The 16,829-nt window shown below is 38.4% G+C and overlaps 1 pseudogene; it reads left to right on the top strand.

Annotated features, from left to right (window-relative positions):
* Positions 1-273: 273 nt before the first annotated feature.
* LOC149232644 (peroxisomal 2,4-dienoyl-CoA reductase [(3E)-enoyl-CoA-producing] pseudogene) lies at positions 274-14,702 on the top strand (annotated as a pseudogene).
* Positions 14,703-16,829: the final 2,127 nt, after the last annotated feature.

Here is a 16,829-nt window from a genome sequence, read left to right as displayed (position 1 = left end):
TTCAGCAGCCTTTTTCACAAAAGAGACATATTAAAAGCCCGATGATTGGAAAAGTACAGGAGAGACATATTAAAATCCCGATGATTGGAAAAGTACAAGAGAGAGAGGATTTTCAACATGCAGTTCAAGGGAGGAGAGATTTCAGGTGGCCAATAGTGCATTTTATCTGATTTGGACAAGTTTTATATGTTTTTAGTCCTTCTCAACACCACGGACACATTGGTGTTGTCCATTTCTCCATCTGAGGTCTCCATTTCATAGCCATTTTCCAGAATGGAGGTATAAGCCTCTTTTTATGTAACTAGTGAATGTAATTCTCTTCTTTCCATGCCATTTAATATATGAAGGCCTCCCCATTGATCAAGCAGGGCTCGGAGACATAGTTCGAGTTGGATGAACTCCGTTATCAAGTCTGGTTGTCTTCTTGTCGTGTCTTTATGTGTTCCTTCTTCTTTTATGTGTGCACATTAGATTTTTGCGTTAAGCTGCAATTTGTACATGTTATTCTTTTCATACATCTATAAGCAAAATATTCCTAGATCAATTGTTATCAGAGCAGGTATTTTTAGATGTGAATTGCATGTTTTTATGCTAACAAGAGACAAACTCCGAAGAGGCAAAGGGGAATTAGAGCCTTTCGATCCTGAAGAGGGGTGTGCACATCGAAGGAGAAACATGGCAGAAGATTAAGCTCATATTGAAGAGGAGCACAATTTCCGCAAGACCTTCCATTCAATGGCAGATAATATCAGTCAGCTGGTGTTAAGGCTGGAGAAAGCAGAGGAGAGAAACCCAGAAGAACAAGGTTCAGCACATCGGAATGGTGGAGAAGAACCCCCTCCTTCTCCTTCAGCGAGTGAGGGTTCTCCTTCCTCTCACCACCATAATCGTAGAAATTCAAAGGATGCATCTAAGAAACCTTTCTTTAGATTAGATGTGAAATTTGATCTTCCCATGTTTAATGGTGAAGGTAACACAGAGAAGCTTAGTAATTGGATTAGGCAGATTGAGGTCTACTGCAGGATTCAACAAATTGTGGAGGATGAGACAAAGATTCAACTGGCCTCTCTACGGCTGAGCACCACTACTCTCGTTTGGTGGGAGAGAAAATTACGGTGCAGTAAGAATGTGGGTAACCTCTTTTCCTCATGGCTTGATTTTATTTCTGCGTTAAAGGAACAATTTTATCCTTTAGGATATAAGCAAAAACATTTAATGAATTGGCAGTATTTAAGGCAAGGCAAAGGTTAGGATGTTTAGAGTTTTATAGAGGATTTTAGAAAGCAAGCACTGAATTTAGGTATTTCACTTGATACACCTGAAGTTGTAACTAAGTATATTGGCTCATTGCATAGCTACATTAGGCATTCATTGTTGTTGTTTGAAACAAGCACTAATCACGTAGCTAGCGTAAAGGAAATTCATATTGAGAACAGGGGCAAAAATGAAAGAGATGATCATTCCATAAAACCACCGTTCAAACCTCCCAATGGCAAATCTAAAGAAAAATGAAAAGGAAAGGAGAAGAAGACGGCAATAGCCAAAGAAGGAGAAAGGTCGTATTGCAATCACTGCAAAAAGGAAGGCCACGATGATGATCACTGTTGGAAACAACACCCAGAAAAGCGTCCAAAGAAGTATGGAGGAAAAGGGAAGCAGAAGACAGTGGCAACTGCATAGCAAGACCTTGGATTGGATTCCGGATATGAAGCACTAATCACAGCCGTGGGAACAAAAGGTACTCTTAGACCTCATGTTAATTCTGAATCGCATGAAGGAACTAGTTCTGTAAATGAGTCCCTTGCTAATGATCAAAAGAGAAATGAACTGTTTCATATTAGAGTTGTTGTAAATAATACTAAAGTTGAAACTCTGTTTGATACTAGATCCCAAGCAAATTTAATCACATAATTCCTGGTAAAGAAACTTGGCTTAGAAACAAAACCACATCTGAAACCTTACGCGCTTGGATGGATACATGATAAAGCAAAACTGAATGTAACCAAGCAATGAAAATTCAAATTTGTAATCTCTTCTAAGCTTGTGGACGAAGTAAAACTGGATGTAATACCATTGGATATCTGTGGCATGGTGTTACGAAGTCCATATCTGTATGATAGAAAGGCAGTCTTTTTCTGTCATGAAAATAAATACCAAATCACAAAGGATGGGGTAGAATATATAGTAAGGGCTCATCAAAATAAAATCAATGCCAACCTTGTAAGTGTTGGACAAATAAAAAGGCTGGTGAATTCCAGTAAGGGTTGCATGCTTACGGTTGTAAGGGAAAAAGAGGTAGAGTTAGCTGATGCTTTCCAGGGTTGTGATCAAGAACATAAACAGGAATTATCTGAATTAATTTCTAATTATGATGAGCTGTTTCAGGAACCGAAGGGATTACCTCCGAAGAGGGAAATCCAACATGAAATCCATTTGCAACATGATGCTCCTTTATCAAATATTGGCATGTACAGGATGTCGACCATTGAGATGGAGGAAATAAAGAAACAGGTGCAGGAATTGCTGGACCAAGGGGTCATTAGGCCGAGCACTTCTCCGTGTGGCTCACTGATTGTCTTAGTCCCAAAGAAAGACGACACATGGAGGATGTGCATGGATTACCACACGCTAAACAAAATCACAATGAAAAATCACTACCCCCTTCCATGCATTGATGACTTATTAGATCAGTTAAAGAATGTTTTTTATTTCACTAAATTGGATTTCGCAGTGGTTATCACCAGGTCAAAATTGCATAGGAAGATGTGTGGAAAACCGCCTTCAAGACCAAATAGGGGCTGTTCGAATGGATGGTGATTCCATTTGGACTTTGCAATGCTCCAACCACTTTTATGAGGGTCATGAATGATCTCTTTGGGCCTTTCATTAATGAATTTGTTCTTGTATATTTGGATGATATACTTGTCTTTAGTAAGTGTTGGGTTGAACACGTTTATCATGTAAATAAAGTGCTTGATGTATTGAAAAAAGAAAAAATCTTTGTAAATTGTCAAAGTATGAGTTCGTGAAAACCTCTTTGGGTTACCTAGGTCATATTGTTGGTCATGGTCAGTTAAAATTGATCCTTCTAAAGTTGAAGCAATTGCAAATTGGCATAAGCCTACCAGTGTAACCGAGGTCATAGCTTTTTAGGTGCAGTCTAGTATTGGAGGAGATTTATTGCTAATTTCTCTGTTATTGCAGCACCTCTACACACATTGACAAGTGTGAAACAGGTCTTCCAATGGGGAGGAAGACAACAGAAATCCTTCAAAACATTGAAGGAAAAGATCATCACCGCACCAGTCTTAGCCTTACCCGATCTCCAACAGCCATTCAAGATCAAAACCGATTCCAGCAGTTATGCCATGGGAGCTGTATTGATGCAACACAAGAAGCCAATTTGTTACCATACTGAGAAGTTTTCTCAAGCTATGATAAACTATCCCACTTATGACAAGGAGATTTATGCCTTGGTGCAAAGTGCGAAAAAGTGGAAACACTACCTGATCGGCAAGGAGACCATCATCCATACAGATCATCAGCCCTTGCAGTACCTTCAATCACAAACCAAGCTGTAGCAATCTCGTCATTTCAGGTGGATGGATTTTCTTCAGCAGTTTCATCTGGTAATAAAGTATAAGAAGGGCACTAGCATTAAAGTGGTCGATATGCTATCTCGCCCTCCTATTTATGCTTCTGTTATTTTTCATAATGCTTCGTTGTCTTTTGAGAGTTATGCTGAACAATATGCTAACGATGATGACTTTAACGAGATTTATGCAAAACTAACCCATGGTTCATAGGTGGACAACTATCACTTGCAGGGGAAACTGTTGTATCACCTTGGTAAATTGTGTATTTCCATAGGGGAAAGGGTATATGTAATTTGAGAGGCCCACACCTCTCTTGTGTCTGGACACTTTTGTGTCGAAAAGACTTTATGTCATGTACAAAGATTTTGTTTTTGGCCTCATATGAAAAAAATTGTGACTCGCTATGTAAAGGGTTGTGTGATGTGTTCTGTTTCCAAGCCCTCTAATAGAAGACTCAGGCTCTACACACCACTCCCTATACCTAGTCGTCCATGGGAAAGTGTGTCAATGAACTTTGTAGGAGGTTTGCCTTTGTCTAGGAAGAGTCACGACTATTTGTATGTCGTCGTTGACTATTTTAGCAAAATATGTATTCTGATGCCTTGTAAAAAGCAGATCACTGCAACGCAGACTACTTCTCTTTTCTATCAGCATGTTTGGGTCCATTTTGGATTACCCACATCGATTGTGTCAGATCAGGACTCTCGCTTTCTCAGAGAGTTTTGGACCAGCTTGTGGAAGACGATGGACACCAAATTGAAAAGAAGCATGGTATTTCATCCACAGACTGGCGGACAGACAGAGGTTGTCAACTGTACCGTGGTACACTTGTTATGAGGCTATTATGGGAAACATCCCAAGTTTTGGGATGAACATCTCCCATATGTACAACATTCCTACAACTGAGTAGTGCATTCATCTACACAGCGTTCACCTTTTGAGACATGCTTTGGTTACCCACCAAAGGACCCTTTTGATATGGTCTTTCGAAGGGAATATGGCTCCAATGGACATAATGATAGGGACAAAACTCAGTAGTTCATTCAGTGAATCCAATTGATTCACCAAGCAGTGCAAGAGAAGTTGGAGAAAAGTTAAGCCCATTACAAGGCTCGACATGACAAACACTGAGTCGACCACCAATTCCAAGTGGGCGACAAAGTGTGGTTCCACATCAGCTAGGACATGATGAAGGGAGAAGGGAAGAAATTGCAACCAATCCGGTATGGTTCATTCACCATTTTGGAGAAGATTGGGAACAATGCCTTTCATCTTGATTTGCTGATATATATGCAGATGTACTTAGTCGTGAATGTGGAGAACTTAAAGCTGTATGAAGCACCATTGATCGTGGACACTGATGAGGTGGGCACAGTTCCTACAGTTGATGATTTTGTACCAGAATTTCTTGATGAGTTACTTGAAGACATCATCCTTGACAGAAGGACCAGGACTTCATGGCGAGGAGATGTGGAATACCTTCGAGTTGGTTTCAAGGGAATGCACCCTAGCAAGGCCAAATGGGTGGAGAAGGAAGGGGGAGAGAACAATTTGCTCACTTGCCAATTGACTAGTGAAATCTTTTGGTGGTCCAAAAGCTCCTCAATGGGGAGGATTGATCTAGGTGGATCTTCAGATACAGTGGCATGGAAAATCTCAAAAATTCAGAGTGGCGGAAAAGCAAGTATCCTAACATCAGATCGAATTTCCTGTCACCCTTATTCCAACGGTGTGAATGACACTCCAATCTGAGTCTAGATGATGGAGTTGTGGCAGAAAGAAGGTTGCCTTGTTCAATTGGAAAATGAGGCTTTTTCTTATAAAAATGGGTTTTAAGCCTTATGAAGGAAAATCGCAATCGGAGGGTCCAAAGGGGCAGAAAGGAGAAGCCTTTAGAACCCCTGATTAGGGATCTCCGATTAATCGGAGACGGGGCAAGCGATTAGCGATTGTGATCGGGACTTAAGACCTGCAATCGGTATCGACGATCAAAGTGATCGACCGATTGGCGATCAACAGGGACCAATGACCACGACCCTTGAGCTGCAGTGATGTGATATGCCGATCTGATGAGGCTGACGTGATCGACGATCGGTGGTCGGCAATCCCCACTAACATGACAAGTGAACTAGCGATATGCTGATTGTGATATGGGGACCGGACTTGATAGGAAAATAGAGCCGATTTTATATATTTTTTGAAGTCCAACCTTTCAGATTTTTCAATGTTTTTTGTGTATATCACTTTGACCCGAAAAAAGGCTATTTTCAAGGGTTTCTTGTGCCCGCCGATCCTTCTACTCCACTAGTTTCCATTATAAACAAAACAACCCCGATTTTAGTAGCCTTTGTCACAAAAGAGACATATTAAAATCCTAATGATTGGAAAAATACGGGAGAGAGAGGATTTTCAGCACGTAGTTCGAAGCAGGAGAGCTTTCAGGTGGCCAATAGTGCATTTTGTCTGATTTGGACAAGTTTTATATGTTTTTAGCCCCTCTCAATGCCACAGATACATTGGTGTTATCCATTTCTCCATCTGAGGTCTCTGTTTCATAGCCATTTTCCAGAATGGAGGTATAAGCCTCTTTTTATGTAACTAGTGAATGTAATTCTCTTCTTTTCATGCCATTTAATATATGAAGGCCTCCCCATTGATCGAGCAGGGCCTGGAGACGTAGTCCGAGTTGGATGAACTCCATTATCAAGTCTGGTTGTCTTCTTGTTGTGCCTTTATGTGTTCCTTCTTCTTTTATGTGTGCACATTAGATTTCTGTGTTAAGCTACAATTTCTACATGTGATTCTTTTCATACATCTATAAGCAAAAGATTCTTGGATCAGGTAGAATAGGTGCACCCATTCAAGCTGTGGTTCTTCCTCGTAAACCTTGGTCCATTTTGCGAGGTTCATGCATGGGTCATCTCGTCCATCATATTTTTCCTCCAACTGTAGTTGTGGTTTTCCAAATCATAGGCACATCATCCTTCTACATCTGTGCTAGTCCTCAAAATTTCCTTGATGTGTGCCCCACCATCATGCGGGTGTTGCGCACAGCGCCCACTTCAACGCATCGAACTGTTGTTGTTTGGGTATCGTGCTTTCGAATTTGCTCAAGAATTTGTCCACAACTGCCAATCCATCATATGTTGGCAGCTCTCTTGCCTCTATTTTCGTGCAGCGTAGTGATCTAACCATCATGTTGTAGTTTAGCATTGTCACTTCGTGCAATCGATTCTTCCATGGCTCTATTTCTTCGTCTAAATCCGAAGTGCAGGAGCTTTCACGCTCCCACAAGATCCTCCCATATTTAGTCGAATTCACCCAATCTTGGTCTCACTTAGTTATCTTGTAAATACAATCAAGATCATCGTCACTTTCATCATCGCGCATTGGTTCAATGTAGCGCACTCCTTCGGCTGGGTCTAGTGGGACTACTAAGCATAGTGAATTTTTCTCAAAGATCATTTTGTGCTTCTTCAGATTGATGACTTCATTCATATTGGTGGCCTAGTCTATTCCTAACAACGTGGGATAGAGATTGCTGTCATCGACAATCTCTATTACTTCAAAATCCGCCTGTGCACTCACACCTTCAATATCAACTGTTACCCCTTGCAACCTCCCCATGGGAAAAATCTTTTGTTGATTCGCCATTCGTAACTGAATAGGGGACCATTGTAATGTGGGTCTGCCCATGCATTCCCATGTTTTCTTTGGTAATACATTCATGTCCAAACCTAGATCTAGGATCACCTGATCCATTTCATATTCCCCAATCTATGCAGTCAACCTCATTTCCCTTCCAATGCACCATCCATGCTTCCCAAATTTTTTGACTACGTTCGGTTCTCCTGCCCCCATGCACCTGGTGATCAACTCCTGTAGTCCTCTAATCACCTTGTTGTCATGCAACAATTTCATGCATGTCTCCAAAAAGGTAGTGAGCATTGAAGGATCCATTCCGGGCTTTGGTTGATCCTTACTACCTAAAGTGGAGGCCTCCAAGAAGCTCTTCTTAGCTTCCATGAATGTCTCCTTCGTGCGTTCTAAGTCAAACTCAAGTTCCCTTGCAAGATTCTTGTGAACCCATGTACTTTCCTCTGTATGTTTCCCCGTATCTTCTCCTGTGGCTGTACCGCTTTTGAGCATCATGTTTACATTCAGGTCTTCTTCGTGCAGCTCAAACCTCATCATTTGTATATTCTGAGTCGAGGGAGGCTGGAATACCCCTTTTTTGCGCATCTTCATGATCAACATAGGACAATCTATTGTTTCATGATCAAACTGAGCACAATACGTACATGATATCCTAGTCGGGTTGGTACAATCATGAGCATAGTGCTCTAGTCCTCCGCAATTGTAACAAATTAACTGTCCGCGACCTCTTCCTGGTCCCATTCCACCTCGTCCTCGATCGCACCCCTGAAATCCAGCGCACGCCATCCCCGCATCTGGGTCGAGGGCTTGCATTTCGGTCTACATCCTATAGGCTGGGGTCCAATTCATCATTAGCTCGTAATTGCAGTAAGTGCGCTCATCGTGGCCTACCGACCTACATAAATTACAAAATAATTGTTGGGGTGTCTGTGTATATTTCTACAGCAAATGGAAATTGTCCATCGTGTGTTTCCCTCCTATCTGACAGATCGTGCCCCATAAAGCAGGTGCTGCACACCTCCGGTCTCAGCAGCATTGGCCCTCCTCTTGCCAAGTAGTTCGCGAATACTAGGTGGTGATCCTTTGATCCAAAATGGATCTTGTATAAAAACCTCTAAGTCTATTGACTTCATTAATTAATAGCACAAATAAAAGAATGGCAGAAAAAACTGAAAATCCAAAGGAAAGCGGAAGCGCAGTAGGAATGCACCAGAGTTGTTGGATCCATGAGATCAATGGACAAGATCAAATCGCATCGGAGAAGCTAGCGGCAAATCAAACCTCAGCCTCAAAGCGATTACATCAACGATGACATATAAACCATTGGTCAAGTGCGTAGATCAACGGCGAAGCGAGATTGAATCGCATTGCAATATCACCAAAGGGAGGACTTACCACAGGCCAGGGACTCTTGCGATATGTGATTACGATTATTGCATCGCAGATAACCAGAAGGGGAAAGGACCCAGAACATCGTGATGGGCCAACAAGTGATACACCGATATTGATTATCAGCGATCGGTGGAGTGGATTGGTGTAACAATATAGGAGACCCGCGACCCCGCAATATGCAATACACCGATATCGGTGATCGGCGATCTACTGAGGAGGGGGATCGTAGTCATATGAAAGAGCTGTACCTTGCAACATGTAATAAATTCCAGACCCAATAGGGATTATGGATGTGATTGGATATTATTTGAAGTCCAATAGAAAGTGTCTTTGTCAAATTTTCTATGTTCTTTATGTATTTTCCTTTAGAGACCAAAAATGAATTGTTTTAAAGATTTTGTCGGGGGAAGGCCAAACAGCCAGTTCCATCTATGCTCGTCAGTATTTCACCCTGTTAGCATCCTTGTGCCCCTGAGTGTTTCAATAATGAGCGCAAGAACACTCGATGAGAGCCAGAGAGCCCGGGGAAGAAGGAAAACGGCCAGAAGCCAGAGAGCCCGAAAAGGGAAATGAACAGACAACGTTGTTAGGCTTAAAAAACCATCCAATGATAGAACAGAGATAGTCAGAGGGGAAATAGATTGAGACAGAGAAGATAGATTGAAATAGATGAATAGAGTAACAAGACAGAGGGAGAGCCTATGCACTCTTTTAGACTTGAGGTTTTCGGGTAGATCCCTCTTTGATGTCACTGTTGGTTGAGACTCTGTTTTTGAGCTCACTCTTGTAATAATATGTTCTTAAAGACATATTATAGAGGTTGACACTAAAATTTGGACTAGGAGACATAGCCAGGAAGTCTGGTGAACTCCTTGATTATTTGTTGTGTTGATGTGTGTGTCTATTATGTTTCTGACTGTTAATTGTCTATATTATTTGCAATATTTTTGATCCATTGCACTAAGTAATATAGGAATTTTCCTGCACATGAGTCTGTAATACCTTTTCTTCTTGATTTAGTATCTAATTTCAGATCAAGTGGTATCAAAGTATTTGGTTTTGGTTTTGTTAAGGTTAGACAAGCTTGTGCTGGATTTTGAATGCTAACTAGATTAAAGCTCAGACTAGGAGAAGGAGAACTTGTTGAGACTAATCCAAAGATTGGAAGAGTCTATTCTCAGAGGGGAATCGTAGAAGAAGCTCCATTGGGCTCAAAATCTCAATTTATAGAAAGTTTTAAGACATTCCAAGCCATGGTGGAAGAGATGTATCTGGAATTTAAGAAGGGTTGAGGTGAAAGCACTTCAACACCTAAACCAGACAAAGGACCAGAGGAACCTTTTCTATTTGCCCCTCCAGAAGGCAGAGGGAAAGGGGAAATGCCTCCTCCATCATCACCTTTGTCATCCTCATCATCTAACAATGTAAAATTTGAAACGGGAACTGATACTGTTACCGGTTTTGTAGAGGTGGCAAAAAAATGACTCGATTTTCAAAAGTGGTGATGCATAATACACATGTTTTTTTTAGAACATGGTTTTTGGAACTTTAATTTTTTTCATGTGCATTAAGTTTTAGAATGGTAGTGAATGGTAGTGATTTTCATCCTGATTTTAAAAAGTGAGTATTCTGCATCACACCCTTTTTTTAAAAGACCTATTTTTAGACTTTAAATTTTCTAGTGTGTGAAATGTAAAAAATTATTTTCTAAATTTGATAGTTTTTGAAGTCGTCATTGTATTCATATTTTCTTATTCTCTATCTTAATTTTTTTATTTTTTTTAGTGGGGTTTTTATTGTTTTGCGTTTTTAAATTAGAAAGTCGATAGTTTGAATTTTAGATAATCTACATGTTTAGACATCCTTAATTAATTTTTCAATCCACATGAAATAATTGTTTCTAAAAAACAACATTTTTTAACAATGGACATAAAAAATAACCATTTTTAACATAAATATAACAAAAAAACTAAACGTTTTGATAATTTTTTGCTAGAATTAACATGTCAAAATCACAATTTTTATACAAAAATATTAACTAAAAATGGTCAAATAATAGTTTTTTTTATGAATTACATGTCAAAAAGATAATAATAACTATTTTTTTTTTCAAAAAATAATGATTAACTTAAAAATCAATGCAGAAATCACATATTACCAATATTGAACATATAACAACCCTAATTGAGTGTTTATTCTTCTCATAAAATGTCAAAGTCAAAACATTGCAAAGCTTGATTTACAAGCATAACTTAAATTTAATCAACAATGTCACGTAATCCAAATTCTTCGTCCTCTAGAGTTTCATCATTGTCCTCTTCCACAATATTTTCTGTTTCATTTTGCTCATTTTCCTCTTCTAATGGGTCTTTGATGTCTGCAAATCTCCCAATATATGTCTTTCCAAACATTCCATGTAATGGTGGTTGGGGTTCCTTTGCCTTTTTTGCCACACGTGATTCACTAAAGTCCCCTTTCTTCAACCCAATTTCTTGCATTGCATCTCGAAGAAATTGAAGAGCATTAATTCTTTGCTGAATGAAATTGCATTGTAATGGATCTTTCTCAATTGCCGTTAGATCTAGCGAGGAGATTCGACGATTAAGGATATGTATGTAGGTCAAGGTGAGTGTTATCCTTTGAGTTTGTTGTGCTTCATGGTGGGAATCGGTGGATTTCGGGTGGACTACATGCTCGAGGGTTATCCCCCCGTTCAGACCCAAAATCCTTTTAGAATGGTCCGTATTTCCTCATTGGGTTCGATTCTAATTTTAACGTGGTTGCAGGTTCTCGCTCCGATATGAGCCTCATCCGTCAGATCTTTGAGGGGTGATCGAACGGTGTTGACTTATGTTTGTTTTTCGAGGGTTTTGTTGTTCTGTTTGTGGGTCTATGGCTTTAAGCAGTTTGATATTTCTTTAGCCCAAAGTTCCTTGGGGACTGTTGTATTTTATGTATTTTTCTTTCCGATTTAATGAAATAGAAGTTACAAGTCTTAGTTTAGCAAAACAAAAAGAAAATTTGCTCAGGGGGAGTTCCAGTACAGGTACCAGTTCCCATTGGTTGGGTAGAGCATCTTTCTATTCACTGTGGTTTTGCGGTAGGCCAAGTCATTTATTCATATAAGCGAATGAATGTTAAACATGTATTTTTGTTTTCTGATTTTTGTCTTTATTTTTTTTGCTTGTGGTTATTCCAATGTATTAATGTTTTGTAATTTGAAAATTATGAAATCAAAAGAGGAATGTAATATTTCTTTGGGTTAGGTTAGTTATCGAGGTTAATAAACAAACTATAAGTCATTGAACCAAAGGGGAACAATCATAAACGCTAATTAATAGGCTTGAAGATTGCTGCAAGCCCTAGGTTAAACCTGCATTATCCACAGACTAAACACACATACACACACACACATATAAGTACTCTTGAAAACATAAAAAAATGTGTAAATGAATGTGTAGATTGTTTTTAATACTAAGTGAATTTATTGTTCTAGATATTTCTATCTAACACACATAAACATAATATGTTGAATGAAGGCTTTCAAGCTATTTTTGAAAAGTATCAAGTGTAACTAATATAATGTAATGAGAAAAATATCAGAGTCGAAGAAAGTAATACATGAGAGCTAAGAAAAATTGAAAGAAAAACTAATTTAAAACTAGTAATATTAGTAATATATGTCAAGCATACTATTATAGGATTTATCATTCACATGTGTTTCCTTCCAAGGTGTTTAATACCCAAAATGGTGAAACAAAATTTAAATGTGAGAACATAAGGGTTTTTCTTTATTTTTCTAATGAAAAATGAACAACCACCAAAGAAGATGTACAAGCAACATGCATAACATAATAGGTAACCTTTTACTATCCCTAGCAAAACATAATTAATTTTTTTTGCATCTAGTTGCCTGGGGATACCATAGTTCTCCACACAATGTACCCAGATATGATTTATAAAGCACTTGTACAATCGACAATTTGTATAGAAAACCATAAAAGGAATATACTACATAATTAAATCTCCACAGGTAACCTCAAAAGAGCATGTTCTAGTAATGTAAGTGTGAGCAGTCAAAGACTCATTAAGAAGAAAGACAAACATTTCTAAAATGTATTTGGTGAGAGTTATAAACCCCAACTCGTAAGCTTTTCACGCCAAAAAGGGTTCTTGGTCAAAACATTAAGTTATGAAAATTAAAGAGAAATATAACCAATTAAAAATAATCCACTCAATTAAAATATAGCATCTATCATCACTTATTTTTATTATACTTTATTAATATCCTAATTAAAACCGTAAAAAAATTAAATTACATTTATAATACAAAACCATGAGTACACACCTTGCCATAATTAGACAAATGCTCGGTGGAAGTTTGAGGCTTCATTTTAATGATTTCATGAAATATTTGTTTATAACTTGCACGGATACCTGTACCATGGATATAATATAGAATAAGCGCACCAATATAGAATAAGGGCATCTGCATTAGAATACTATAGACATGGATGGAAAAATATTATCATATAGTTTGTGAAGCCATATTATGTCTACTTGTACTTTTGTTTAAATTATTGTTGTGAAGCCATATTGTGTCTACTTTTACTTTTGTTTAAATTATTGTTTGGTACAATCAAATGAAGATATTGAATATATTGATGAAATCATGGACAAAATGTAAATATTTGGGAGTTTGGTTTGTGACATACGATAGAACCCTAGAAATAGATTTATCAATGTAGGTGAATTTTGCCACTATATCAATTGGATTTGGATAGTCACTGAATTGGATGGACGCCTAATAAATGAACTTTTTTTAGTAAATATTTTTGGAGGGTTGTAGGTCTAATTAGAATCAATACTCTTCTGCATTAAAATACTATAGAGTTGGATGGAAAAATATTTGCATATAGTTTGGGACGTCATATATGGCCCGATACAGGTGGAAGTACTTTTGTTTAGATTATTGTTCTTGTACAATTGTATAATGATATTGAATTTATATATGAAATCATCGACACAACGTTAAAATTGGGGAGTTTGGTTCAATTTAATATGTGACATACGATAACAGCCCTAGAAATAGATTTATCAATGTAGTTCGTGGATTTTGCTGCTATATGCTTTTGATCTTCGGTAAAGACCGTCGTCGAGGAAGCTACTGCAGCGCTCCAAGCGCCAGGCATTCGGGCCATTGGAATTGAAGGAGATGTTCGCAAGATAGAGGATGCTGCTCGTGTTGTTGAAGTAACAGTAAAGCAGTTTGGAAGACTTGATATTCTTGTGAATGGTGCTGCGGGCAATTTTCTTTGTGCTGCAGAGGATTTATCACCAAATGGCTTCCGAACAGTATTGGATATTGACTCTGTTGGCACATTTACAATGTGCAATGCTGCATTGCAATATTTAAAGAAAGGTGGACTTGGAAAGTCTCCTTCAGAAGCTGGTGTTATTTTGAACATAAGTGCGACATTGCATTATACAGCAGGATGGTATCAAATTCATGTCTCTCCGCCCGCACAGGGTCACCCCCGGGCCGCCCCGCCCCGCCCGAGGGGCGGAGCGTCGATTCCGGGAATCGACGCTCCGCAGAGACTATAAGTGAATCTGTTTTCCTGTAAAAGCGGCTGAACACAAGTTGGAGAAAAGTTTAAACAGCGTTGTCATTAACTGTGGGGTAGAGCAGATCAGACTGTATTTTTTGATTATAAATGCCGTAACTAAGTAGTACGAGGTTGTGATGTGTTCAAGATTTGTAACTTGTTGGACATTGATGGCACTGGCAGTGTAAATTTTACCAAAGTGGAAAGACATTCGAAATCGATGTATGTATGATTAATCCAAAGTATCTGCGTACTTGTGAATCATTTGCATTCAAAATTTCCTTACGTCCCAGGATTTTGTTGCAGTCGACATAAAAGTAGCTCAATTTTCATTTCATCTCTTTAAAGTTGTGTGTTTAGGATTGTTGGAAAGCTGCGTAATAGGGCGTTGTTTTTTCATTTGATACCCTATTCTTGGCAGGAGTTGGTTTCCAGGCCATGCTTTTAAAGTCGCACTTTAACCTTTTGGTCATCTGCTGGAATAGACGATCGTATTTTGCTCACAAGAACGGGCTTAAATATGACATTGGCGTTGTTTAATGATTAGTCAATTTTGTCTGATTTTTTATTTTCCGACACCTCTTTAGAGTCTAGACATTGGCTATGCGATTCGGTAGTGTTAGATTTTGAGCTCTGTAAGTGGGCGCCGAAGTGATCGAGCTCGGTAAGTGAGCGCCGAAGTGATCTGGGCTTAGAAGAATTTAGTGATAAGAATCATGCTGATCTTTGATATAGATTATAATTAACAATAAGCAATCCAAAGGTATACGTATTTCACACACAGGTTGATCGTGTTTTGACATATTAACTATATACGATACGCCAATTAAAAAATATATCTCGTGGCTTTCTTTAAATTCCTGAATCTGAACTACTCATTTCCTTTCTCTTTTTAATGGTTGTTTGTTTCAAACAGGTTTGTGTTGGTCTCACCGGGTCTGTAAGTAAAGAGATAACCCTATGAAATTGTTTCTAAATTTTGGGTTTGTAGGTAAAGAGATAACTTAAATTTTTTTAAGTTGTTTTTTGTTTTAATAATGTTTTTTTCTGTTTATGTTGATAAAAATATTTATTTCAATAATGTTTTCTTCTATTCATGTAAATAAAATCTGAGGTTAAATATTAAATATAATATTATTAGATTAGTATCAGCATAAATCTATTTTAAATATAAATCTAATATAAATATAAATTCATCTAATTTTTCCAAGTATAAATATTTTATAAAATAATATAATTTAAAAAATATTTTATAAAATAATATAATTTAAATATTTTATATGTTTTTTTTTTTAATTTGTATTTTTATGACAAGTTACACATCATAAAATAAACTTTTCGACTCAATAAAAAATTAAACTTTAATAATAGACCAATCAATATATTTTACGATTTCTTGTATCATATAATATCCGATTCATGTTTATATAATGGCATTGGAATATTTATCTGAAGGATACTCTTCCCTTGACATTGAACTAAATCAAGATTTCTCTTTTCTTACTTTTAAAACAACTTTGGATTGCTTATTCTTAATTATAATCTATATCAAAGATCAGCATGATTCTTATCACTAAATTCTTCTAAGCCCAGATCACTTCGGCGCTCACTTACCGAGCTCGATCACTTCGGCGCCCACTTACAGAGCTCAAAATCTAACACTACCGAATCGCATAGCCAGAGTCTAGACTCTAAAGAGGTGTCGGAAAATAAAAAATCAGACAAAATTGACTAATCATTAAACAACGCCAATGTCATATTTAAGCCCGTGCTTGTGAGCAAAATACGATCGTCTATTCCAGCAGATGACCAAAAGGTTAAAGTGCGACTTTAAAAGCATGGCCTGGAAACCAACTCCTGCCAAGAATAGGGTATCAAATGAAAAAACAACGCCCTATTACGCAGCTTTTCAACAATCCTAAACACACAACTTTAAAGAGATGAAATGAAAACTGAGCTACTTTTATGTCGACTGCAACAAAATCCCGGGACGTAAGGAAATTTTGAATGCAAATGATTCACAAGTACGCAGATACTTTGGATTAATCATACATACATCGATTTCGAATGTCTTTCCACTTTGGTAAAATTTACACTGCCAGTGCCATCAATGTCCAACAAGTTACAGAATCTTGAACACATCACAACCTCGTACTACTTAGTTACGGCATTTATAATCAAAAAATACAGTCTGATCTGCTCTACCCCACAGTTAATGACAACGTTGTTTAAACTTTTCTCCAACTTGTGTTCGGCCGCTTTTACAGGAAAACAGATTCACTTATAGTCTCTGCGGAGCGTCGATTCCCGGAATCGACGCTCCGCCCCTCGGGCGGGGCGGGGCGGCCCGGGGGTGGCGCTGCGCAGGCGCCGCCTGCACAGCGCCACCCCCGGGCCGCCCCGCTCCGCCCCTCGGGCGAGGCGGGGCGGCCCGAGGGTGACCCTGTGCGGGCGGAGAGACATGAATTTGATACCATCCTGCTGTATAATGCAATGTCGCACTTATGTTCAAAATAACACCAGCTTCTGAAGGAGACTTTCCAAGTCCACCTTTCTTTAAATATTGCAATGCAGC

This window comes from Pinus tabuliformis, chromosome J (genome assembly GCF_031772625.1).
Source record: "Pinus tabuliformis cultivar Carrire ecotype Pingquan chromosome J, CPIR1, whole genome shotgun sequence".
Classification (NCBI taxonomy): Eukaryota; Viridiplantae; Streptophyta; class Pinopsida; order Pinales; family Pinaceae; genus Pinus; species Pinus tabuliformis.
The sequence above is the reverse complement of the archived record's forward strand: the minus strand, read 5'-3'. Positions and strand labels throughout refer to the sequence as shown.